A 24,710-nucleotide genomic window follows, 5' to 3' on the forward strand; every position below is an offset into this window, starting at 1 on the left:
GGGAAGAATGGTCCTTACACTTGTGGTCAGTGGGAAGAATGGTCCTTACACTTGTGGTCATTGGGAAGAATGGCCCTTACACTTGTGGTCAGTGGGAAGAATGGCCCTTACATTTGTGGTCAGTGGGAAGAATGGTCCTCACACTTGTGGTCATTGGGAAGAATGGCTCTTACACTTGTGGTCATTGGGAAGAATGGTCCTTACACTTGTGGTCAGTGGGAAGAATGGCCCTTACACTTGTGGTCAGTGGGAAGAATGGCCCTTACACTTGTGGTCATTGGGAAGAATGGCCCTTACACTTGTGGTCAGTGGGAAGAATGGCCCTTACACTTGTGGTCAGTGGGATGAATGGTCCTTACACTTGTGGTCAGTGGGAAGAATGGTCCTCACACTTGTGGTCAGTGGGAAGAATGGCCCTTACACTTGTGGTCAGTGGGAAGATTGGTCCTTACACTTGTGGTCAGTGGGAAGAATGGCCCTTAAACTTGTGGTCAGTGGGAAGAATGGTCCTCACACTTGTGGTCATTGGGAAGAATGGCCCTTACACTTGTGGTCAGTGGGAACAATGGCCCTTACACTTGTGGTCAGTGGGAAGAATGGCCCTTACACTTGTGGTCAGTGGGAAGAATGGCCCTTACATTTGTGGTCAGTGGGAAGAATGGTCCTCACACTTGTGGTCATTGGGAAGAATGGCTCTTACACTTGTGGTCATTGGGAAGAATGGCTCTTACACTTGTGGTCATTGGGAAGAATGGCCCTTACACTTGTGGTCAGTGGGAAGAATGGCCCTTACATTTGTGGTCAGTGGGAAGAATGGCCCTTACACTTGTGGTCATTGGGAAGAATGGCCCTTACACTTGTGGTCAGTGGGAAGAATGGCCCTTACATTTGTGGTCAGTGGGAAGAATGGTCCTCACACTTGTGGTCATTGGGAAGAATGGCTCTTACACTTGTGGTCATTGGGAAGAATGGTCCTTACACTTGTGGTCAGTGGGAAGAATGGCCCTTACACTTGTGGTCATTGGGAAGAATGGCTCTTACACTTGTGGTCATTGGGAAGAATGGTCCTTACACTTGTGGTCAGTGGGAAGAATGGCCCTTACACTTGTGGTCAGTGGGAAGAATGGCCCTTACACTTGTGGTCATTGGGAAGAATGGCCCTTACACTTGTGGTCAGTGGGAAGAATGGCCCTTACACTTGTGGTCAGTGGGATGAATGGTCCTTACACTTGTGGTCAGTGGGAAGAATGGTCCTTACACTTGTGGTCAGTGGGAAGAATGGTCCTTACACTTGTGGTCATTGGGAAGAATGGCCCTTACACTTGTGGTCAGTGGGAAGAATGGCCCTTACATTTGTGGTCAGTGGGAAGAATGGTCCTCACACTTGTGGTCATTGGGAAGAATGGCTCTTACACTTGTGGTCATTGGGAAGAATGGTCCTTACACTTGTGGTCAGTGGGAAGAATGGCCCTTACACTTGTGGTCAGTGGGAAGAATGGCCCTTACACTTGTGGTCATTGGGAAGAATGGCCCTTACACTTGTGGTCAGTGGGAAGAATGGCCCTTACACTTGTGGTCAGTGGGATGAATGGTCCTTACACTTGTGGTCAGTGGGAAGAATGGTCCTCACACTTGTGGTCAGTGGGAAGAATGGCCCTTACACTTGTGGTCAGTGGGAAGATTGGTCCTTACACTTGTGGTCAGTGGGAAGAATGGTCCTTACACTTGTGGTCAGTGGGAAGAATTACCTCCTTACAGATAGCTAAAAAGATCAATGGTGTGAGTGGGAACTTATTTTAGAGGCAGAAATGGCCCAATGCTGAAGGAACCCCTACAACCTCTGGAGGAACCCTAGGGTTTCATGGAACCCTGGTTGAGAATCACTGCTGTAGATATTACGGTCAGCATAGCGGTGACCCAGAAGGAGCAGGTGAGTGGTCTCCTTTGTGGTCTATGGTTCTCCAGTTTGAATAGCTTTGGTGGCCCATTCAGGACCAATGCAGGTAGAGCGGTGTGTTGCTGTGGTGTAAATGAGCCCTCCTTGTGTAGCATGTTTAGGTGGCGTTGATGCATTTTAGGACTCATCAACAGATCAGAATACTCATCAGTAGGCTCCATTCAAGCAGGCTTAAGGAGCTGATCCCCCCCCCCCCACCCACCCCCAGGGCATGGAATGCAGCCTCCTCCCTATGAGCAGGCTATTACAGACCTATGTTGTCCAATGCCCAGGATGTTCTCTTTATTCCCGTCTGGGCATTGTGTGTCGGAAAGGACAGAGGATTACCAGGGGGAGCGTGCAGTGATTGTACCTCTGTGAGCCCAAAGCTCTTTTGTTCTTCTTTTATCACCTCCTTTCCTCCTCTCACCACGGACCTGCTGTGACGCTTAACAAAGCCGCATAGAAAATGGGCAACTTCACTGCGGCCCATTGTGCAGGAAGGACGCTCGTCATCTCGCACCAGACCCAGGCTGAATGCAGAGCCCAGTGCGGTGAGATTTATATATATTTTTATTTCCCCCCCCGACCTCTGCGCAGATGTTTGTGTGGCGGCGGCGCCCTTGTTATCCGGATACCTGTAGTGCTGGAGATAATTAAGGCAGCCATCGCGCAAGGCGAGGAAACCCATTTGGTATTCCGCAGCTGCCGCGTGTTGCCGATGATGAGATTGACAAGCGGTGTGTTTGCAGATTGCTGCACATGTACAAAATCATTTCGCCTTGTTCCCGGCGGCATTCAGCTATTCCGGCCAATGAATATGCAAACTGCGTTGGGGGGGGGGGGGGGAGGGAATAAATAAGCGTCCTTTCCGAATCGTCTTCGTGGTTTGTGCACCTTGTAGAACAACTGTCTGATTAAAGGGAAGGGAACCTGTCACCCTTCCTCTACTACCCAACTAGCCCCCCAAGCCATAAGAGCTTACAGGCGTCCTGAAGTACTAATGCTTCGGAAACCGCTAATGTATCGCGTTAGCCGCTGACTTTTCAAAATAATAAAAAAAAAAGATTGTAGCGCAAGCTCTTTAGGAATCTGCTGATGCAAGTTTCCAGGTGCTTCATCATGTGACCCAGTGCCTAGGCCAGTGATGGCGAACCTTGGCACCCCAGATATTTTGGAACTACATTTCCCCTGATGCTTATGCACTCTGCAGTGTAGTTGAGCATCATGGGAAATGTAGTTCCAAAACATCTGGGGTGCCAAGGTTCGCCATCACTGGCCCTAGGCATATGGTCACATGATCTTGATTTGAGCCCAGCTGGCTCGTCCTCCCCTGTGGCCAGGATAATCAGATTGCCTGTCTAAGCATTTGGTCACACACCCGGCGGACACAGAATCTGGGATATTGTTTAAATCAGTAATTTTTTATTTATTTTTGGCTAGTAAAGTACTTATAACCCCCAAACAGTATACATTTTTATTTTTATTTTAGCAGAGACCCTAGGGAATAAAATAGTGATCATTGCAATTTTCAATGTCGCACGGTATTTGCGCAGTGGTTTTGCAAATATATACACTTTAATTAAACAAAAAACAAAGAAAATGCAATATATACCCCATTTTTTCTGTGCAAAATGTGAAAGATGATGTTATGCCACGTAAATAGATACCTAACATGTCAAAATTGCGCACACTTGTGGAATGGCGACAAACTACGGTACTTAAAAATCTCCATTGGCGACGCTTGAAAAATGTGTACGTTACCCATTTAGAGTTACAGAGGAGGTCTAGCACTAGTCTAGCTCTCGCTCTAACATTGGCAGCGATACCTCACATGCATATGCGTATGCATTCGCTTCTGCGCGTGAGCACAGAGGGATGGGGCGCTTTCAATTTTTCTTTTATATTTTTATTTTTACACAACGTCCCTTTTAATTTTAATTTTTTTCATATTACATGGAATGTAAACATCCATTGTAATATAAATAAGGGTGACATATCCTCTTTGTGGAAAGATCAGGTGTTAAGAAAACCCGAAATCTCTTCTTTACCTTTTAAAAGCAAACGATAAAAAAATAAAATAATTGTTTACTTTCACCCTGGACTGGACCTCATGACGTCGCTCGGGTCCTCCAAGGTCATAGAGGCGATCAAAGAGGTCTTTGATCGCCTGTGTGACTTGCCAGTGGCATCGTCGTATTGTTTCTCAGGCCATTTGGCGGAACTGGTAAGTCCAAGAGACACCGGCAAGCGGTGGAGGGCGGGGACGTCCCCTCCCGCCGCTTCTGAAAAGCGCTCCAGCGGCTTATAAGCTGCTTGGATTGCTTTCATGAGAAATCCATCCCCGGCTGTTAAAAAACAAAACAAAACAATAAGTTATGGCTGATATCTTCAGCCATAACCCCGGTAAACCACTTCAAAGCTGAAACGTATGTATACATATTGCGGTCTTGAAGTGGTTAAAGCTCCGGCCTTCAGTCTTGCACAGTCCTGCGGGCTTCTCTCCCTGAACTGAAATGACTTATGCCCTGTATATTCTGACCACAAAATCTGTCGGATTTTTTTCCGACGGGTTTTGTCCAAAACTGGTGACATAAATCACGTACGACGGAACTATAAAGAGGCTAGTAACCAATAGCTTTCGTCTCGTAATTTGATCTGAGAATGCGTGGCACTTTGTCCGTCGGAATTCTCTACAAACGATCGGAAAAAGTCAGATCGGATTTTTTTTTGTCTAAAATTTTAGATCCTGCGCTCAAATTTTTTTCATCGGAATTTTCTGACGGAAAAAGTCCGATAGAGCCCACACACACGATTGGATTGATTTTCAGACAATGTAATCCGATCTGACCTTTTCCGTCGGAAATTCCGACTGTGTGTATAGGGCATTACTCTGGAGGGCTGTGATTTAATTTTGTGTGATTGCTTCACAGCGATCACAAAGTACACAGCCACTCTTATTGGTTCTTTTTATCTTGTCTGTGAGCAGACACTAAAACTTCCATTCAGGGCCGGTTCACACCACAGAAACGCAGTCCGGGTGCGTTCCAGGTGCACTATGATTTATTTTTTGGTGCGTTTTTGATGCATTTTCAATGTGCCCCAGTGCGCTTTTCCCCTTTTGTTTTTCCCCCAAAGTTTCCTGTTTTTTTTTTTTTTTTACTCATTCATTTATTTATTTTTTGTTGTAATGTGTTCCAGTTAATTTTTGATGTGTTTAGATGCGTTCCAGTGTGTTTTTGATGCATTTTGTCACAATTTAGTGCAGTTCCTTGCAGAAAAAAATGCAGTACGTTCTGCTTTTTTTGACTGTACTGGAACACACTACAAGTGTGTGAACTTTGCCTTTTGAAATGCATGTAACCTACTGTCATGCATTTTTGAACGCACTGTACTGCATGTGGTATAAACCAGCCCTCAGAACAGGAAGCACGTTGCATGGCGGGCACACAGTGGGGGGGCCCAGGCAGTAGGGGACACAGCCAGGTGATCAGTACGCCAGGTGGGAAAAACGACTGGAATTGGTCTTCTTTGTGGTTCTCCCTGCAGCAGCTGAAAGCCGACGGGAGGGAGGAGGGGATGTCAGCTTTCAGCTGCTGCGGGGAGAACCACACAGAAGACCGATTCCAGTAATTTCCCATCCACTTGCCACATTGATCAAATGCTCTGTCCAAATGTGATTCCTCCTGCTGGGGGGGGGGAGGGACTGCAGGGGCCCCCCACATGCACCTGGGTGCCCGTGCATTAAGCTGGACCTGCATCTAAGGTAATCAGAGGAAGCCTGTGATGGCGAACCTTGGCACCCCAGATGTTTTGGAACTATGTTTCCCATGATGCTCATGCACTCTGCAGTGTAGGTAAGCATCATGGGAAATGTAGTTCCAAAACATCTGGGGTGCCGAGGTTCTCCATCACCGCTATATATGGTTCATACAGTGCTGACAGCGGGAGCATGTACGAGTGACGGCAAAGTTGGAGTGGGTCTCTACACCCGGGCAGCCGGACGGACTGATTGGTTGAAACCCCTCCGCCATCCATTGGCGCCTATGTGTGGGTGTTAAAGCCCGCCCTCTTTGCTGTGGCACATAAGCTTTACGTGTGCGGCAAGCAGTTAAGCACAGCCAGCCGAATACAATAATAGTGCTCCAGGCATATATGTGAAGGAGTTGCGGCCTTGACATGTATGATCACATTGACGCACACACATATGTATATAGAAAACGGTACAAAGACGTGCAGTAGACTATAGAGCCCCCATTCATAGACTGAAGAACCCTGCGACCTGGCCCATTGTGTCCCACAGCTGGTGTTTGACCTTCTGTCTGGTGTGCGTTGTGTCATTGTCCGCACATTGTCTCCTGACTACCGCTTGCTCTGTCTTCTGGTTCGGCAATCATCACTAAAACGCTCTCATCTTCCTTTTCCTTCAGTATAATTGCCATTATTTCACGTCGTGCGGCTTGTTTTATAGACTCCGGCATTTTAACACATTTTGATTTTATTTTGCCATGTATTATTTATTCATTGGCTGCTCCGCCGGTGGCTTTTTATTTCTCAATCAAGCGATTGTTGTCTTTTAATTGTTGCGCTACATTAAATGGCTGTTCTCCATTCATGGTTAATTTAACGCATTGCTTTCTGGGAGAAACGTGTCTCCGGAAAGGATGTTAAGGGGGAGCTCAACCTAAAACCATCGTAGAAAGACGCATTTATGGTTGGGCTGGGGAAAAATAAGGCCGGTTTCACACCGCAGTTTGGCCTGCGCAGGTGTACCCGTGATTTCCAATAGACCTTCTGTTAGATCATGCGTTTTTTGGTGTATTTTCTGAAAGGACTTTTTGTGTGCCGTGGGTTAACCGCACAAAAAAAACGACGGGTACAACCTGCGATGCAGCTGCAGCGCAGCAGTGAGAAACTGGCCTAAAAAGTCCATTCACGCTTGTGCGACTTCAAAATCGTTTGATTTCCATTGCGAATTTTCAGTGTGTGTTTGATTCGACCTTGGATAAGTGCGATTTTGTTGCGACTCTGGCTTTGACCAGTGTGATTGTGCGCTTCAGACAACAATGGGGTGGCCCCTAAAAGTCACACATCTAGGTGTCCTGGAGTGGTAACCAGGCCATACCCCCAACGCATTTCACTTCACCCCCCCCCCACCGGAGCTTAGTCATTGGGATCGTGCGCTACAATGTCGCACACAAGTGTGACTTTCATGTTACTTTTGAGGGTTTACATTGAAGTCTATGGCCCTCAAGTCGCATGAAAGTCGGCACCAAAGTAGTACATGGACTATTGCTGCAACATTAAAGTGATTGTAAAGGCAGAAGTTTTTATCTTAGCGCATTATATGCATTAAGATAAAAAGCAATCTGCGTGCAGCAACCCTCCTAATACTTAGCCAAGGCCCATCTCGATCCAGCGATGTTGCACAAGAGACTCGGCTGTCCAGGACTCTCCCTCCTGATTGGCTAAGACACACAGTGAGCGCCATTGGCTCCCGATGCTGTCAATCAAAGTCGGTGAGCCAATGAGGAGAGAGGGGGGCGGGGCCAAGCCACAACTCCGTGTCTGAATGGACACAGGGAGCTGAGGCTCTGCTCAGTGTGCCCCCATAGCAAGCAGGAGGGTGGAGCCAGAAAAGCCGACGAGGGACCCGGAAAGAGGAGGATCCGGGCTACCCTGTGCAAAACCAACTGCACAGAGCAGGTAAGTATAACATGTTTGTTATTTTTAAACAAACACATTTAGTTGCACAGGTATGAATGGTACTCATTGGGAAACATGGGGTGTGACTTGTCATGCGACCTTGGGGTCCGAAGTCACATGGCACGTCACACAAGTGAAAATTGGGCCTAAGGGTTCATTTACACTAGCCGTTGGGAGGTGGTAAAAATATGTGGTTGACCTGTGTTTTTTTACCACTCCCCCCCCCCCCCTCATCGGCAAAGGCAGTGGCTGGGGGGTGTACAAATGCCGCTGCTATGATGCTCTGTTTCTGCCCGCCGAATGTGACCGTGCACGTGGTAGTGCAGCATTTAGGGGGTTGAAACAGGTGGTGAGGAGGTAACATATTGCCTTCTCACTGCCCGTCAGACACCGCTGAAAGCATCTGCGCACGGTTTACTTTTCAGAGGAGCGGCAGGTTCTTGCTGTTAGTATAAATGAACTCTAAAGACTCTACAACACAGGTTACTGGGGGTGGGGGGGTGGTAAACACAGTGGCTGAGTCATGGTTTTGCCGGCTGCCATACCCGAATCTTGCTTTCCATCATGGCTGTGGCATGAGTTCAGTGGGGCTGCACCGCAACCACGAGCCAAATGCTCGGCTCGCGCAATGTAAAATCACAATGTAAAATTCCAATAAGCGTATTTTGGTTTACGTGAAAGTTATAGTGTCTACAAACTATGGGGTATATACTGGACTATAACCTAGTATAATATACTATTTTTTTTTATACTAGTTATGGCGCCGTTCAGCGACTTATAGCGGGATTGGGATATTGCGGCAGACAATCAGACACTGACACTTTGTGGGGACCAGTGACACCAATACATTTGTCAGAAACCATGAAATCAGACCGAGACAGAAGTACAGTTAAAGCGGGGTTCCACCCTAAAGTGGAACTTCCGCTGATCGGAACCCTCCCCCCCTCCGGTGTCACAATTGGCACCTTTCAGGGGGGAGGGGGGTGGAGATACCTGTCAAAGACACCCAGGTACCCATACACTGCCACACTCTCATGGCCACTGTTACAACATCGGTGGTCCCTGAGCAGGGGTTGTACGAGAGAAGCCTTCCCATCGCATGTCAAGCTCAACTGCCATGTACCTAGATCGTCTTCCGTGTGGTTGATGTGTCACCAAGGGGGACCAGTAGGTTCAATGGCAGGCCAGCAGGTTCCAGGCTGATGGCAGCAGAGACCAGGCAGGTGCATGCAGAGCAGAAGAGACACGTGATGCGTGTTCAGACAAGCCGGGTTGGTAACAGACGATCAGATGCAGGCATGGACAACGGGCAAAGAATGGCCAGGATGCAGGCAAGGTTTGGCAACAGGACATCAAGCAGTGGAGAGATTAGGCAAAGTCAACAAGGCAAGCCGGGGTCAGGATAATGGATAGCAAGCGTAGTCAGAGGAAGCCGGGTCAAACACAGGAATCTGATAAGGATCCCAGGAACAGCTATACAGGGTACAAGCTGCAGAGCACTAGTGAACCTGCTGCACTTATATATGGAATTTGGGTGCCAACGTTTAAATATTTGTGCGCACATTTGTGTGCCTGACAGGGTGTGCACTTGCAGGATCACGCCTACACATGCATATTAGCGTCTGCCCTTGAGCACCAGTAATGTCATGGCCAGCACTTCTCTGACAGATATACAGAACACCCATGCATCCCCTTACGGGCAAACGCGGCTCTCGCACCCGTGTGAACGAGGCGCAAATGAGGATTGTAGTTTTCACTGGCTTAGACTTGTCTGGAAGGCAAGACGTCTGATTGTCAGGACACGGCAGAGGTTGCCGACTTTGTGCAGAGCTGTCGGGGAGCGCTGCCATCCTCCTGTACGTCTGGTGTAGGCGAAGCGGCTCCTTCTGAAAGCCATTAGCAGATGGATAAATTGGCAGCACGCTGTGCCTGCTGCATCTCCTGAATGGGGGGATGAGGCCTGCTCCTCTGTCAGCAAGACATGGGCGTGTCCTCTGTAATGTGGCTACGCCATAAGAGAAACATCTTTAAACAATTACTCTGAACAAGGTCCCAAAATTCCTTCGCTGTAATCTGCGCACGGCATCTGAAGTATGTGCAGACATCGGGGGCTCTGCAGACAAAGGATTGCACTGCATTGTATCGAGGAGCAGAAATAAAAGTGGGTGTACAGTCTTTTCTATGACTTCTTGGATATACATGTAGAGGGGATCCTTTGATCAGTATGTATGTTCTTAATTTCTTTGTATAGAGTGCAATTATATATGCATGGGGGGGGGGCATATTTGTTTTGTTTAATTAGAACTGCTGTGCCGTTCCCTCCCCTTCCCTTCTTCTGCCCATTCATAGAAGCCTCTATATCATGTGAACCCATTCATAAAATACAAAGGCTTCTGGTGAATGGGCAGCAGAAGGGAAGGGGCAGGCATAGCAGCTCTGTGTGTTTTCTCTCCTCTCACAGCCCACATAAAGATAATTGGACTTAAAGTGGAAGCAAATCCTCACATATACTCAGTGAACAAGTGAATAAGTGAACAGCCTCAGATGATACACAGAGATGAAACAAATCTCCCTTCCCTTCTTCTGCCCATTCATAGAAGTCTTTGTATCGTGAACTTATTCATAAAATACAAAGGCTTCTGTGAATTTGCAGCAGAAGGGAAAGGCTTAGCAGCTCTGTGTGTTTTCTCTCCTCTCACAGCCGACATTAAGATAAGTCCCAGAAGTTACATTCACCTAATTAGACTTAAAGTGGTTGTAAACCCTTACAAACCACTTTGACCTACAGGTAAGCCTAGATTAAGGCTTACCTGTAGGTCCAAGAAATATCTCCCAAACCTATACGGTTTAGGAGATATTTGCCCGAAGACGGGCACCGCTATCTACGGCGCATGCGCCGTAGACAGTGGCGCGCAGGCGCACTGAGCGGGGCATCGTCGATGACGGCAATGCCGTGAGTCTCGGCTCCCGTGCGCATGCGCGGGAGTGACGTCATCGCTGCTCCGGCGAATCACAGCACCGGAGCAGCGAGACCCACGGAGACCCACCAAGAAGATGGACGCTCGGAACTACAGGGGACAGCGGTGACTTCGCTGGCTCCTGTGTCAGGTAAGTGACACATAATGGACTACTATGCGATGCATAGTAGTCCATTATGCTTTGCCTTTACAGGGAATGAAAGAGGAAGTAAACTCATCAGGGTTTACTTCCTCTTTAACTCATAGTGTGCCTGCGCTTTTTGCTAAGTTGCTGACCTCCTTCACATACATCGGGCTGCACTATGTTATCCTTTCCTAGGCTGAGATTTTAGAAGCATAATTGGAACTGCTGTGCCGGTTACTCCCCTCCTTCTGCCCATTCACAGAAGCCTTTGTATTATGTACTTATTCCTAAAATACAAAGGCTTCTGTGAATGGGCAGCAGAAGGGAGGGGTGGGCATAGCAGCTCTGTGTATGTTCTCTCCTCTCACAGCTGACATAGAGATAGTTGGACTTAAAGTGGTTGTAAACCCTCACATATACTCAGTGAAGTGAACATCCTCAGATGATACACAGAGATGAAACAAATCTCCCTATATAAGTTCTACATGTATATCTGCTGTCTTTCCCTTTCTATATTCTTTAGAAAGTGCACATCGTGTTAGAAAATTTTCTTCCTGTTTCAGCAGTGGGAGGTGTGTCGGGTTATTAGGGGTCGACCGATTATCGGTGGCCGATATTCGCTTTTTTGAAGAATCTGTGTAATGGGTTATCGGGTAACAAGCCTACCGATATTGCTTCAAGTGGTTGTAACGGGGTGATGGCTGCAGGCTTCACCCCAGTACCGTTCTTTAGAGCGGACGGTCCGCTTTCTTGTAATATCAACCGATGCGGCTAAGCTGCCGCTCGGTCGTTATCACAAGTAGCGGGAGGGGAGACCCCCGCCACCTTCCGCCGCTCAGCCCGGGTCTGCCATCCCAGCGAGAGGCCAGAGCGACCTGCTGGCATGTCCACCGGTTGGCCAGAGACCCGAAGAAAGCTGATTAGGTCTCGGATCTAGTAACCCAGGAGCGATGTTATGAGATCACTTCCGGACTACTCTCATCCTAAAGGCGCCATTTAAAAAAAATAGAAAGTATTCAAAAACGCAGATCTTGGCGTTTTGAATACATTTAAAGTGGGAGACCCGCAAAATTTTTTTTTTTTTTAAAAGGCAGCTGCTACAAGTACTGCACCTGCTGACTTTTAAAATAAGGACAATCACCTGTCACAGGATCCAGCGATGTCGGCACCCGAGACCCAACCGCCCCTCAGTCCCCGGATGCTGCTGCCGCCATTTTCACTATGGGAATCCGGAAACGAAGCCTTGCGGCTTCACTTCCTGGTTCCCTACTGCGCATGCACGAGCCTCGCAGCGCAATCTAATTGGTCCGTGCTGTCTCTGGGACCCGTGTGCGGAACTGGAAGAGGCATAGACTCCCGTGGGAGTCTATATCCCCAGAAGTGGGTGCAAATACCTGTCTTAGACAGGTATCCGCACCCCCCTCCCCCCTGAAAGGTGCCAAATGTGACACCGGAGGGGGGGAGGGTTAAGAAAAGCAGAGGCTCAATTTTTGTGTGAACCTCCACTTTAAGTGCAGTGGAGGGGTTCGGGGTCTTATGAAGAGTACCTGTCACTGCCTATTACTGTCACAAGGGATGTTTAGAATACTTGTGACAGCAATAAAAGTAATAAAAAAAAAATGTAAAAGGCAGTGTAAAAATAAAAACTTTAAATCTATATTTAAATTGAATATTGGCACCTGATATCAGCTATTCGCCTTTAAAGCAGCCGCGAAAATCTGTATCGGTCCTGAAAAAACGATATTGGTCGACCCCTACTGGGGTATACACTGTGTTAGAGCTGATTGGAGGAAAGACACATACCCCCCATTTCACATGGCAGAGGAATGGAGAAACATGCAGAGCTGTGCTATGAATAGACAAGCTCTCTGCTAATCTCCCTCTAATCACCTTCCCTCAATCTCCCTATAATCACCCTTAACTTATGCTGATAATAGAAGAACGGAGCAGCAGAAAGACACAGGACTTAGGGCTTTGGAGAGAGATAAGTAAACACTACAGATAGATGTGCCCAGGCCAGATTTTACATCCACTTTAACTCATAGTGTGCCCGCACTTTTTGCAAAGTTGCAGAATTCCTTCGCAGACATCGGGCCGCGCTGTTTCATCCCGCTAGGCTGATATTTTGGAATAAAAACAAAAAGGGTAAAGTTCATTTTTTTTTTTTTTTGCCCAGTGTGTAAGGAAGGGAGGGGTGAGGAGGCAAGAGAATACTTCCCTAAAAGTTCTGCTTGAAGGTCCCTACTACTTAGATAAGTAAACCCACAAGGGCTAAGCCCCAATTACCATCACCACCTGTCCAGTGACCGTGTCCTTACTAGCCATTAACGTGTGGCTATTGTACAGGGGGGGTGGTGGGTGGGGTTTAGCTGCAGGGGGTGGGGTTTATACCCAATTACATAGCAATTGGGCCAGTGAAACCAGTATCAGAGGGGTGCTCAGAGCTGGGTTTTCTGCCTGTATAGCCCCTTGTAGCGTCTCACTCAAGCACAGTTATTTTTAAAGGATTAGAATCACTGACGGGTTCTCTTTAAGGCAGTATCACACCCAAAAATAAAAATGGAATATATTGCAGCTTACCAATCATTAGATGCGGTGGTTGCATTTGTTTTATTTTTTTTAGACCTTTTTTTTGCCCCCTCTCTGTTTTCACCTGGTGATCTGGTCATTAACCCGCCTCCTGTGTTAGAGTGCCCCCACTCTGGATGAAAGAGTAAAGGGGGCACAGCAGACAGCTGCATTGTCAGTCTGGGGGGAGGGGAACGTTAGATGGACTAGCAGATTTATTTACACTAACAAATTAAAGACAAAACTCCCAACTCACACTGCAGTTACAGCAAACTGTTTTTTTTTCCTTTTGGGATAAAAAAAAAAAAAGCTGACCATTGTAAGCACCACTGTGAGTGGTAAAGGATTTGTCTCGACATAACTGAAGATGAAAAAAAAAAAGCCCTTAAGAAGAAAATGCAGCTGTCGCATCTAAGAATTGGTAAGCTGCAGTGTACTAAATGTTAGCTTTTGGGTTTAACCACTTGCCGACCGCGCCGAATAATGACTACAGCGCGGCCAGCTAGTTCTGGGACGCCATCCTACGACGTCCTTCTGTGATCACGGGAGGACACTGCTGATCACAGCGGCTCTTTATCATGTGATCAGCTTTGTCTAATCACAGCTGATCATGGATGTAAACAGAAGTTGGTTATCAGCACTCATTTCCTCATGCTGACAGCGTGAGGATCGGAGAAGAGAGCCGATAACTGGTTTATCTAAAAAGGGACATGTACACTGATAATCAGGGCACAGATTATCAGTGCAGTCCCAAAAGTGCCCACCAGTGCCGCCTACCAGTCCCCATCGGTGCCACCTATCAGTGGCCATCTTTGCCACCTCATCAGTGCCCACCAGTGCCACCTACCAGTCCTCATCGGTGCCACCTATCAATGGCCATCAATGCCGCCTCATCAGTGCCCACCAGTGCCGCCTACCAGTCCCCATCAGTGCCACCTATCAATGCCCGCCTCATCAGTGCCCTCCGGTGCCTCCTCATCAGTGCCGTCTCATCAGTGCCCATTAATGCCGCCTCATCAATGCCCACCAGTGCATCCTCATCAGTGCCTACCAGTGCCACCTCGTCAGTGTCCATCAATGCCGCCTTATCAGTGCCTCTCATCAGTTCCGCCTCGTCAGTGCCCATCAATGCTCCCTCACCAGTGCCGCCTCATCCATGCCCATCAGTGCCCATTAATGCTGCCTTATCGGTGCCTATTAATGCTTATCAGTACTGCCTCATCAGTGCCCATTAATGCTCCCTATCAATGCCCATCAATGCTGCCTCATCAGTGCCCATTAATGCCACTTGATCGGTGCCCATTAATGCTCATCAGTGCCCATCAGTGAAGGAGAAAAATGACCTGTTTGCAAAATTGTATAACACACTATGAAAAAGTTTTAGTTTTAATTTTTTTGGATTTATTTGTTTATTTAGCAAAGAATAAAAAAAAAACCAAATGATTAAATATCACCAAAAGAAAGCTCTATTTGTGTAAAAAGAAATGATAACAATTTCACAAGGGTACAGTGTTGCATGAGGGCGCAGTTGTCATCCAGAGTGCGACAGCGCTGAAAGCTGAAAATTGGCCTGGACAGGACGAGGGGGTGAAAGTGCCCAGCAGGCAAGTGGTTAATACGCCTTTAAGCATTATAGAGGGCACACATGATGTAAAAGCTGCCTTATGTAATCTTGTATCTTCCGGTTACTCCATGGGGAAGACCCTCCTCTGTGCTCCTTTATGTATTTATAGCTTGCCAAAGCACATTGAGACCGCGTTTATATTTTGGGTCAAGGGCAGGTTAGGGGAGATGTGTGGAGGAAACGCTCATCCTTCACCCAACGTTTGTGGGCTTTATTTATTTTTGGAATAGAGGGATGAGTGGTGGGGCAGCTCTATGTGATGTGAGGAACAGCGAGCCCCGTGGGTCATAGGATCTGAGATGAGAACTGTCTGTGCTGCCCGGGAACAGCTTGATAGAAAAAAGAAAGACCTACCTTCCTGACACGATGGGTACTCGGTACACAAACCTCCGACGGTGTCATCTGGGATATGCGATCTGCAGCATGAGTTTCTGATAGGCCTCATTCACACCTCAGCTTGAAGCTCGAAGCTCCAAAGCGTTGGAGGAGAAAAAAAATAAATCAATAGTTCTCTATGGTGATGGTTCCCATCTCCACTACAAGTCGCTTGAAGCTCCAAAAAGTTCTGGAGATTTTTTTGTGTGGCTCTAATCAGGTAGATTGGTGTGTTCTTGAAGCGATTTTTTTTTTTCTTCTATAGAAATGCATGGAAATTCTTGATTGGCACGTTTTAGCAATGCATTATTTAACCACTTCAATACCGGGCACTTATACACCTTCCTACCCAGACCAATTTTGAGCTTTCAGCGCTGTCGCACTTTGAATGACAATTGCGCGGTCATGCTACACCGTACCCAAACTAAATTGTTATCATTTTGTTCCCACAAATAGAGCTTTCTTTTGGTGGTATTTGATCGCCTCTAGGATTTTTATTTTCTGCTAAACAAATAAAAAAAGACTGAAAATCTTGAAAAAAAAAAAACATGTTTTTTTTTTGTTTCAGTTACAAAACTTTGTAAATAGGTAAGTTTTCTCCTTCACTGATGGGCACTGACATGGCTGCAGTGACGGGCACTGATAAGGCGGCACTGATGGGCACCAATGAGGTGGCACCAATGAAGTGGCACTGATATGCGACACAGATAGACACTGATAGGTGGCACAAATAGGCACTGATAGGTGGCATGGATTGTCATGGATAGGTGGCACGGATTGGCATGGATGGGCGGCATGGATAGGTGGCACAAATGGGCATGGATAGGCAGCACGGATGGGCATGGATAGGCGGCACGGATGGGCATGGATAGGCGGCACGGATGGGCACTGATAGGCCGCTAGGATGGGCACTGATAGGCGGCATGGATGGGCACTGATAGACAGCATTGTAATTTAAAGTTTTGTAGGGATGGATGCCAATCAGTGCCAAACAATAATGCATGCCAATCAGTGATGCCCATTGTGGGCACTGATTGGCATCTATTATGGGCACTGATTGGCATTCATTATGGGCACTGGCTGGCATCCCTGGTGGTCTAGGGGGCATACCTGGTCCTGGGCATCTCCTGGTGGTCTGGTGGCGTCCCTGGTGGTCCAGTGTGGGCATCCTTGGGGGGGCTGTGCTGATAATCGATCAGCACAGCCCCCCCCTGTCAGAATAGCAGCCGATCGGCTCTCCTCTACTTGTGTCTGACAGACGCGAGTGAGGAAAAGCCGATCACCGGCTCTTCCTATTTACACTGTGATCAGCCGTGATTGGACACGCCTGATCACGTGGTAAAGAGTCTCCGTCTGAGACTCTTTACCGAGATAGTAGTTGCCGGGTGTCAGACTGACACCCCGCAACAACGATCGCCGCGATGCACGCCCCCGGGGGGGCGCGCAGCGGCTTAATATCCTGATCACGTCATATGACGTCCGGTCAGGATATTACAACCACTTTGTCACCGTCATTTTGCTATATGGCGGGCGGCAAGTGGTTAATCACTTCTCACCCGTAGGCCTTCATATGATGTTCTTAGGTTGAAGTGGTGATATCTGGATGATGCCTGAAGCTACAGGCATCCTCCAGATATCATTTGTTTTCAGCCGGCAATTCCCTCTAATGTAAAAGCCATCCTAGCGGCTATTTATCCACCTAGGTAAGTATGATTCTTAACCATTTCTCCTTAGGTGGACGTCCTATGACATCCTGGAGTTTAAGTGGTTAAATCAGAATGCTGGGCGATTCCCTGTCACGTAAAAACAATCATAGTGGCACCCCCCTCCCGCCACCCTCTGGTGCTTCTACCTGCGAGCCCGTGCAATCAGCGAGCCGGAGAATGATTCGGCCGACGGTGGCCATTTTCCATAGAGAATACCGCAGACCAGATGGTCCCCAGCAAGCTCTATGACCTTTGGAGGCTGGGCGCGACGTTATGACGTCTCTTTCTGCCTCGGCAGATGTAAACATTGCCGGCGCCTCAGCTGGGAAGCCAAGATCATTTTTTTTTTTTAAATTATATTTTTTTTTCAAGTTTTCCGGCCTAGAGGAGAGATGTGGGGACTTATAGACCTCAGATTTTGCTGTAAAGAGGACCTGTCATGCCCTATTCCTATTACAAGGGATGTTTACATTCCTTGTAATAGGAATAAAAGTGGTAAAAAAAAGAAAATTAAAGGGAGAAGGTAAAAAAAAAAAAAAAAAAGTAAAGTGCCTCCGTCCCAGTGTGCTCGCATGCACAAACAAACACATACATACCTCGTACCCGCATAAGTAAACGGCGTTCAAACCACAAGTGAGGTATAACCGTTAACGTTAGAGCAAGAGCAATAATTCTAGTCATAGACCTCCTCTGTAACTCTAAACAGGTAACCTGTAAACATTTTTAAAACGCCGCCTATGGAGAATTTTAAGTACCCAAGTTTGGTGCCATTTCACAATGGTGCACAATTTTAAAGTGTGACATGTCGGGTATCTATTTACTCGGTGTAACATCATCTTTCACATTATACACAAGAATTAGGCCAACTTTACTGCAAATACCGTGTGACATAAAAAATTGCAACAACCACCATTTTATTCCCTAGGTTCTCTGCTAAAAAAAACATGTATAATGTTTGGGGGTTCTGAGTGATTTTCTAGCCAAAAAAAAAAAAAAAATATGTTTTTTACATGTAGGAGAAAAGTGTCAGAATTGGCCCGGTATGGAAGTGGTAAAAAAATAAAATAAAAAAAAAGCAATGCTTCTCTTTTAATGCAGCTCTGTAATCATCTCTAAGGTATGGTTTTCAGGCAAAAAAATTGTTGCTTTTTACCGCGTTTTTTGCTGCGATTTTACCACAATTTTGTACAGGTCAAAAGGTCACCAATGTAAAAAGCAGAAAAACGCCCAAATCTGCCAAAAAAAAAAAAAAAGTTCCAGAACTTGTTTGAGCTTCAGGCGTTTTGGAGTTTCTGGCTTCAGGCGCTTTGGAGTGGAGATGTGAACCATCTCCATAGAGAATAATATTTTTTTTTTCCCCTCCAGCCCCATTCAAACCTGAACGTTTTGTAGCTTGAATCCTGAAGCTACAAAACGCTTGAGGGGAAAAAATCTATTGTTCTCAATGGATATGGTTCACATCTCCACTCCAAGTCGCCTGAAGCTCAAACAAGTTCTGGACCCTTTTTTGACGCTTAAATCGGGCAGATTTGGGCGTTTTGGAGCAGTAAGCAGATGACAAAATCTAAAAACTTAGCAACAAATGATGAAACAGATGATAATTTTTACTATTCGCTAAAAAAAAACAAAAAAAACGCCAAAGCTCAAAAACGCCAGAAAACGCTGTATGCAAACGCACAAATACGCGCGACAAAACGCCGGCAAAAAGGCTCAAAAACGCTACGCTCAGGTGTGAATGGGGCCTTAATATATTATTTCCATGCATGCAATGTAAGCACCTGAACTTGGCCTGGTATCAGCCTCTTGCAGTCCCTGTTAGAGGTGCAAAGGATCGTCACCGATCCGTGATCCGAACGGGTCACCCTGTTCGGATCAGCACACGCCGAGATCCGTGGCTTCTGCCTTAGGAAAGGCCGCAGCTTCGGTCTAGCTCCGGAGCGGTAGCCATCTTTGTACACCCGGCGGCCGTTTACAATGTGATCGCTCTGTCAAATGACGGAGCAATCATTTGTAAACAAACCGGCATCGTGTCATGACGTCGGTTCCTCTCTCCCCTCTGTGTACAGATCTGTACAGTGGAGGGGAGAAATCGTATGGCAGCAGCTCTGTGACAATTGCAGTCACAGTCATCCCTCCATACTCTGCCAATACCCAGCCAATACCCTGCCAATACTCTGCAATACCCAGCCAATACTCTGCCAATACTCTGCAATACCCTGCCAATACTTTGCAATACCCTGCCATACCCTGCCAATACTCTGCAATACCCTGCCATACCCTGCCAATACTCTGCAATACTCTGCAATACCCTGCCATACCCTGACAATACTCTGCAATACCCTGCCATACCATGCCAATACCCTGCCATACCATGCCAATACTCTGCAATACCCTGCCATACTCTGCAATACCCAGTCAATACTCTGCCATACCCAGCCATACCCTGCTAATACCCTGCCATACTCTGCCAATACCCTGCCAATACTCTGCCAATACCCGGCCAATACTCTGCCAATACCCTGCCAATACTCTTCCAATACTCTGCAATACCCTGCCAATACTCTGCCAATACTCTGCAATACCCTGCCAATACTCTGCAATACCCTGCCATACCATGCCAATACTCTGCAATACCCAGCCAATACTCTGCCATACCCAGCCATACCCAGCCATACCCTGCCAATACTCTGTCAATACTCTGCAATACCCTGCCAATACTCTGCAATACCCTGCCAATACTCTGCAATACCCTGCCAATACTCTGTAATACCCAGCCAATACTCTGCCATATCCAGCCATACCCAGCCATACCCTGCCATACCCAGCCATACTCTGCCATACTCTGCCAATACTCTGTCATACCTAGCCATACTCTGCAATACTCGGTAATACCCAGCCATACCCAGCCAATATTACAGTTGGAGAGATTGTGGATATTACAGTGGGAGAGATGTATATTACAGTGGGAGAGATGTATATTGCAGTGGGAGAGATGTACAGTGGTGTGAAAAAGTGTTTGCCCCCTTCCTCATTTCCTGTTCCTTTGCATGTTTGTCACACTTAAGTGTTTCGGAACATCAAACCAATTTAAACAATAGTCAAGGACAACACAAGTAAACACAAAATGCAATTTGTAAATGAAGGTGTTTATTATTAAAGGAGAAAAAAAATTCAAACCATCATGGCCCTGTGTGAAAAAGTGATTGCCCCCCTTGTTAAAACATACTATAACTGTGGTTGTCCACACCTGAGTTCAATTTCTCTAGCCACACCCAGGCCTGATTATTGCCACACCTGTTCACAATCAAGGCATCACTTAAATAGGAGCTGCTTGACACAGTAAGGTCCACCAGAAGATCCTTAAAAGCTACACATCATGCCGAGACCCAAAGAAATTCAGGAACAATTGAGAAAGAAAGTAATTGAGATCTATCAGTCTGGAAAGGGTTATAAAGCCATTTCCAAAGCTTTGGGAATCCAGCGAACCACAGTGAGAGCCATTATCCACAAATGGCGAAGACATGGAACAGTGGTGAACCTTCCCAGGAGTGGCCGGCCGCCCAAAATTACCCCAAGAGCACAGCGACCACTCATCCAAGAGGTCACAAAAGACCCCACAACAACGTCCAAGGAACTGCAGGCCTCACTTGCCTCAGTTAAGGTCAGCGTTCATGCCTCCACCATCAGGAAAAGACTGGGCAAAAATGGCCTGCATGGCAGAGTTCCAAGGAGAAAACCACTGCTGAGCAAAAAGAACATCAAAGCTCGTCTCAATTTCTCCACAACACATCTTGATGATCCCCAAGACTTTTGGGACAACATTCTGTGGACCGATGAGACAAAAGTGGAACTCTTTGGAAGGTGTGTGTCCAAGTATATCTGGCGTAGAAGGAACACTGCATTTCATAAAAAGAACATTATACCAACAGTAAAATATGGTGGTGGTAGTGTGATGGTCTGGGGCTGTTTTGCTGCTTCAGGACCTGGAAGACTTGCCGTGATAAAAGGAACTATGAATTCTGCTGTCTACCAAGAGATCCTGAAGGAGAATGTCCGACCATCTGTTGGTGTACTCAAGCTGAAACGAACTTGGGTTCTGCAGCAGGACAATGATCCTAAACACACCAGCAAGTCCACCACCGAATGGCTGAAGAAAAACAAAATGAAGACTTTGGAGTGGCCTAGCCAAAGTCCTGACCTGAATCCTATTGAGATGTTGTGGTATGACCTTAAAAAGGCCGTTCATGCTCGAAAACCCTCTAATGTAACTGAATTAGGACAATTCTGCAAAGATGAGTGGGCCAAAATTCCTCCAGGACGCTGTAAAAGCCTCATTGCACGTTATCGCAAATGCTTGGTTGCAGTTGTTGCTGCTAAGGGTGGCCCAACCAGTTATTAGGTTTAGGGGGCAATCACTTTTTCACACAGGGCCATGATGGTTTGGATTTTTTTTCACCTTTAATAATAAACACCTTCATTTACAAATTGCATTTTGTGTTTACTTGTGTTGTCCTTGACTATTGTTTAAATTGGTTTGATGTTCCGAAACACTTAAGTGTGACAAACATGCAAAGGAACAGGAAATGAGGAAGGGGGCAAACACTTTTTCACACCACTGTATATTACAGTGAGGGAGATTGTGGATATTACAGTGGGGACTTTATGGTGGTGGAATTTTCACAGTTTTTTGCAAATTCAATTATTATTTGCTGATCCGAAAAATGATCCGATCCGTGACTCTGATCCGAGATCCGATCCGTGAGTTTTTTGATCCGTTGCACCCCTAGTCCCTGTACAGCAGGGCTGGAGGGTGAGAGAAAGCAGCTGCACGAAGAGCTGATCAGTTTACTTTTTGATTTGGTTCGAACTTGTTACATCTTACCTTTCTTGTTCCTGTCATACCTGTTATGTGATTTTAACGCTTCAATAAGATACCAAGGAGTGCAGCAATATTCCGGGTTTTGCATGCTACTGATCAGTTTACTTGCTGATATAAAGCATGCTGATAGGAGGAGAGAGCAGAATGACAGAGTGCGCTTCTCCTTTCACTGTCTGGGATGACCTGGGCTTGGAGGAAGTGGGTTGAATGATGCTGGTCATCAGGCTAAGGACATCTACTAAAATAATGAATAATGAAGTGAATTTTCTTGATTTTAAGCAAAATATGACTCTATTTATTTGATCTTTTAATGGGCTGTTCATTTTTATCTCACTGTTTATGGCTGAAGTTGGAGAATGTTGGGTTTGGCGCGTATTGTCTTAGTAACGCTTTCCTTCTCATCGCCTTACCTTGATGTTTGATTTCCTCCTCCAGGATCGTTGTGTTTCTGAGTCTCCTGCTGGTGCAATGACCGCAATCTGAAACCTTTTCCTAAAGACGTTGTCTCCACTCTGGTTCCTGTCTTCCCTTCTGCATCCACATCTGCCAGGAAGCTCGGCCTGTAATCAGAGGTAAGTCCTCTTCTCTGATAGATCTGCTTTTCCTTGCCTAGTGCGGGGTCAGGGTGCTGTAATGATATATATATGATATAATATTTCCAATTCTATTACAATGGATGGACTTAAAGAGAACCTGTCATCCCCACTGGATATAATTATGTAATGGTAACACTCAGTGGCGGTGCGTCCATAAAGGGCGCAGAAGCGCCCCCCCCTCTCCTGGCACTGCTCTAATCACCATAGATAGATTCATGCATTGCATGGTCCCTGCTGACACCCCCTATTCAGGTGCCTGGCCTATTTTCGGGCGCCGGACAACAATTACACGGCGGGGGTGGTTTTTTGGAAGCACCCGATTAGAGCCATAGGCGCCCAAAAATGTGAGAAGTGGGTGCAGCGCTCTGCGTTCGCTTCTCACTCAGCTGTATGTTAGCAAAGCGAAGGAATTTGGGGCATGGTGGCAGCACTGGTGGCATGTTGGCAACATTTGGGGCACGGTGGCAACATTTGGGGCACAGTGGCAGCGTTTTATGGGCACAGTGGCAGTGTTTGATGGCACAGTGGCAGCATTTGCGGCACAGTGGCAATGTTTGATGGCACAGTGGCAGCATTTGGGGAACAGGGGCAATGTTTGATGGCACAGTGGCAGCATTTGGGGAACAGGGGAAATGTTTGATGGCACAGTGGCAGCATTTGTGGCACAGTGGCAGCATTTGGGGCACAGTGGCAGTGGTTGGTACAGTGGCAGCATTTGGCGCACAGTGGCAGTGTTTGGCACAGTGGCAGCATTTGGGGCACAGTGGCAGCATTTGATGGCACAGTGGCAGCATTTGGGGCACAGTGGCAGCATTTGTGGCACAGTGGCATCATTTGGGGCACAGTGGCAGCATTTGGGGCACAGTGGCAGTGTTTGATGGCACAGTGGCAGCATTTGGGGCACAGTGGCAGCATTTGGGGCACAGTGGCAGCATTTGTGGCACAGTGGCATCATTTGGGGCACAGTGGCAGCATTTGGGGCACAGTGGCAGTGTTTGATGGCACAGTGGCAGTGTTTGATGGCACAGTGGCAGCATTTGGGGCACAGTGGCAGAATTTGGGGCACAGTGGCAGCATTTGATGGCACAGTGGCAGCATTTATGGCACAGTGGCAGTGTTTGATGGCACAGTGGCAGCATTTGGGGCACAGTGGCAATGTTTGATGGCACAGTGGCAGCATTTATGGCACAGTGGCAGTGTTTGATGGCACAGTGGCAGTGTTTGATGGAATAGCGGCAGCATTTGGGGCACAGTGAGGCTGCAATTGAAGAGTTCTTTTTTCAGAATTTTTCCATTTGTTTGCGCCCCCCCAAAAATTTTGAGCACCAGCCGCCACCGATAACACTGATTGGTAGAAGATAACCTTGGTTGGTCAGAATTCTTCTTTAGCATGCCAAGGCCATATACAAAATGCCAATCTTTATTCAGCTTTCATGTGCGCTTCCCTTGCATGGCTCACCCTGCCTAGTGTTGTCTGATTTCCAGAAAAGCTGATTTTTAGCGGGACAGCCCGGTACTTGCCTTGGTTCCGGACCAGTGGGTCTGCTGGACGTCCAAGCTGTTGTGGTGACCACCGTCATCTGCATTGTGATTGTTTTTATTATATTGCACAGTTAATATTTTACATATACAGAGGGGGGGGGGGGGGGGGATAATTATTTGATCCCCTGCAGATTTTGTCAGTTTGCCCACTTTTTGCTTACAAAAAGATGAAGGGTCTATAATTTTTATCATAGGTGTACTTTAAATGATAGAGACAGAATATCAACCAAAAATCCAGAAAGAACACACAACACAAATGTTATAAATTGAGTTGCGGTTCAGTGAGTAAAATAAGTATTTGATCCCCAGGCAAAACTTGACTTGGTGGAGAAACCCTTGTTGGGAAGCACAGAGGTGAGACGTTTCTTGTAGTTGGTGACCAGGTTTGCACACATCTCAGGAGGGATTTTGGTCCACTCTTCTTCTTTACAGATCTTCTCTAAATCCTTTAGGTTTCTTGGCAACTCAAAGTTTCACCTCCCTCCATAAATTTTCTATAGGATTAAGGTCTGGAGATTGGCTGGGCCACTCCATGACCTTAATGTGCTTCTTCTTGAGCCACTCCTTTATTGGGTCTGCCACAGCTTGTATTATGCAAAATGTAATAAAAGAGATTTTTTAAACAAAAAACTCTTCATCTTCTTGGGTCTCTCGCCGGCAATCCTGGCCCATCCCT

The 24,710-nt window shown here is 46.8% G+C and overlaps 1 protein-coding gene across 4 annotated transcripts in view; it reads left to right on the forward strand.

Annotated features, from left to right (window-relative positions):
• The window catches only part of FAM168A (family with sequence similarity 168 member A), a 232,354-nt gene that overhangs the window by 34,729 nt on the left and 172,915 nt on the right, over positions 1-24,710 (forward strand). For 3 of the 4 annotated variants that reach the window (XM_077451218.1, XM_077451221.1, XM_077451219.1), the window contains exon 2: positions 22,332-22,468. The gene's annotated coding sequence lies outside the window, so the exon portion shown is untranslated. Of the gene's footprint in view, positions 1-2,283; positions 2,491-22,331; positions 22,469-24,710 lie in introns of those variants that run through there. The other variant, XM_077451220.1, reaches the window with a different exon arrangement.

The sequence above is a fragment of the Lithobates pipiens genome, unplaced genomic scaffold, assembly GCF_037356315.1.
Source record: "Lithobates pipiens isolate NorthernLeopardFrog02 unplaced genomic scaffold, aLitPip1_a1.2 Scaffold_23, whole genome shotgun sequence".
Classification (NCBI taxonomy): domain Eukaryota; kingdom Metazoa; phylum Chordata; class Amphibia; order Anura; family Ranidae; genus Lithobates; species Lithobates pipiens.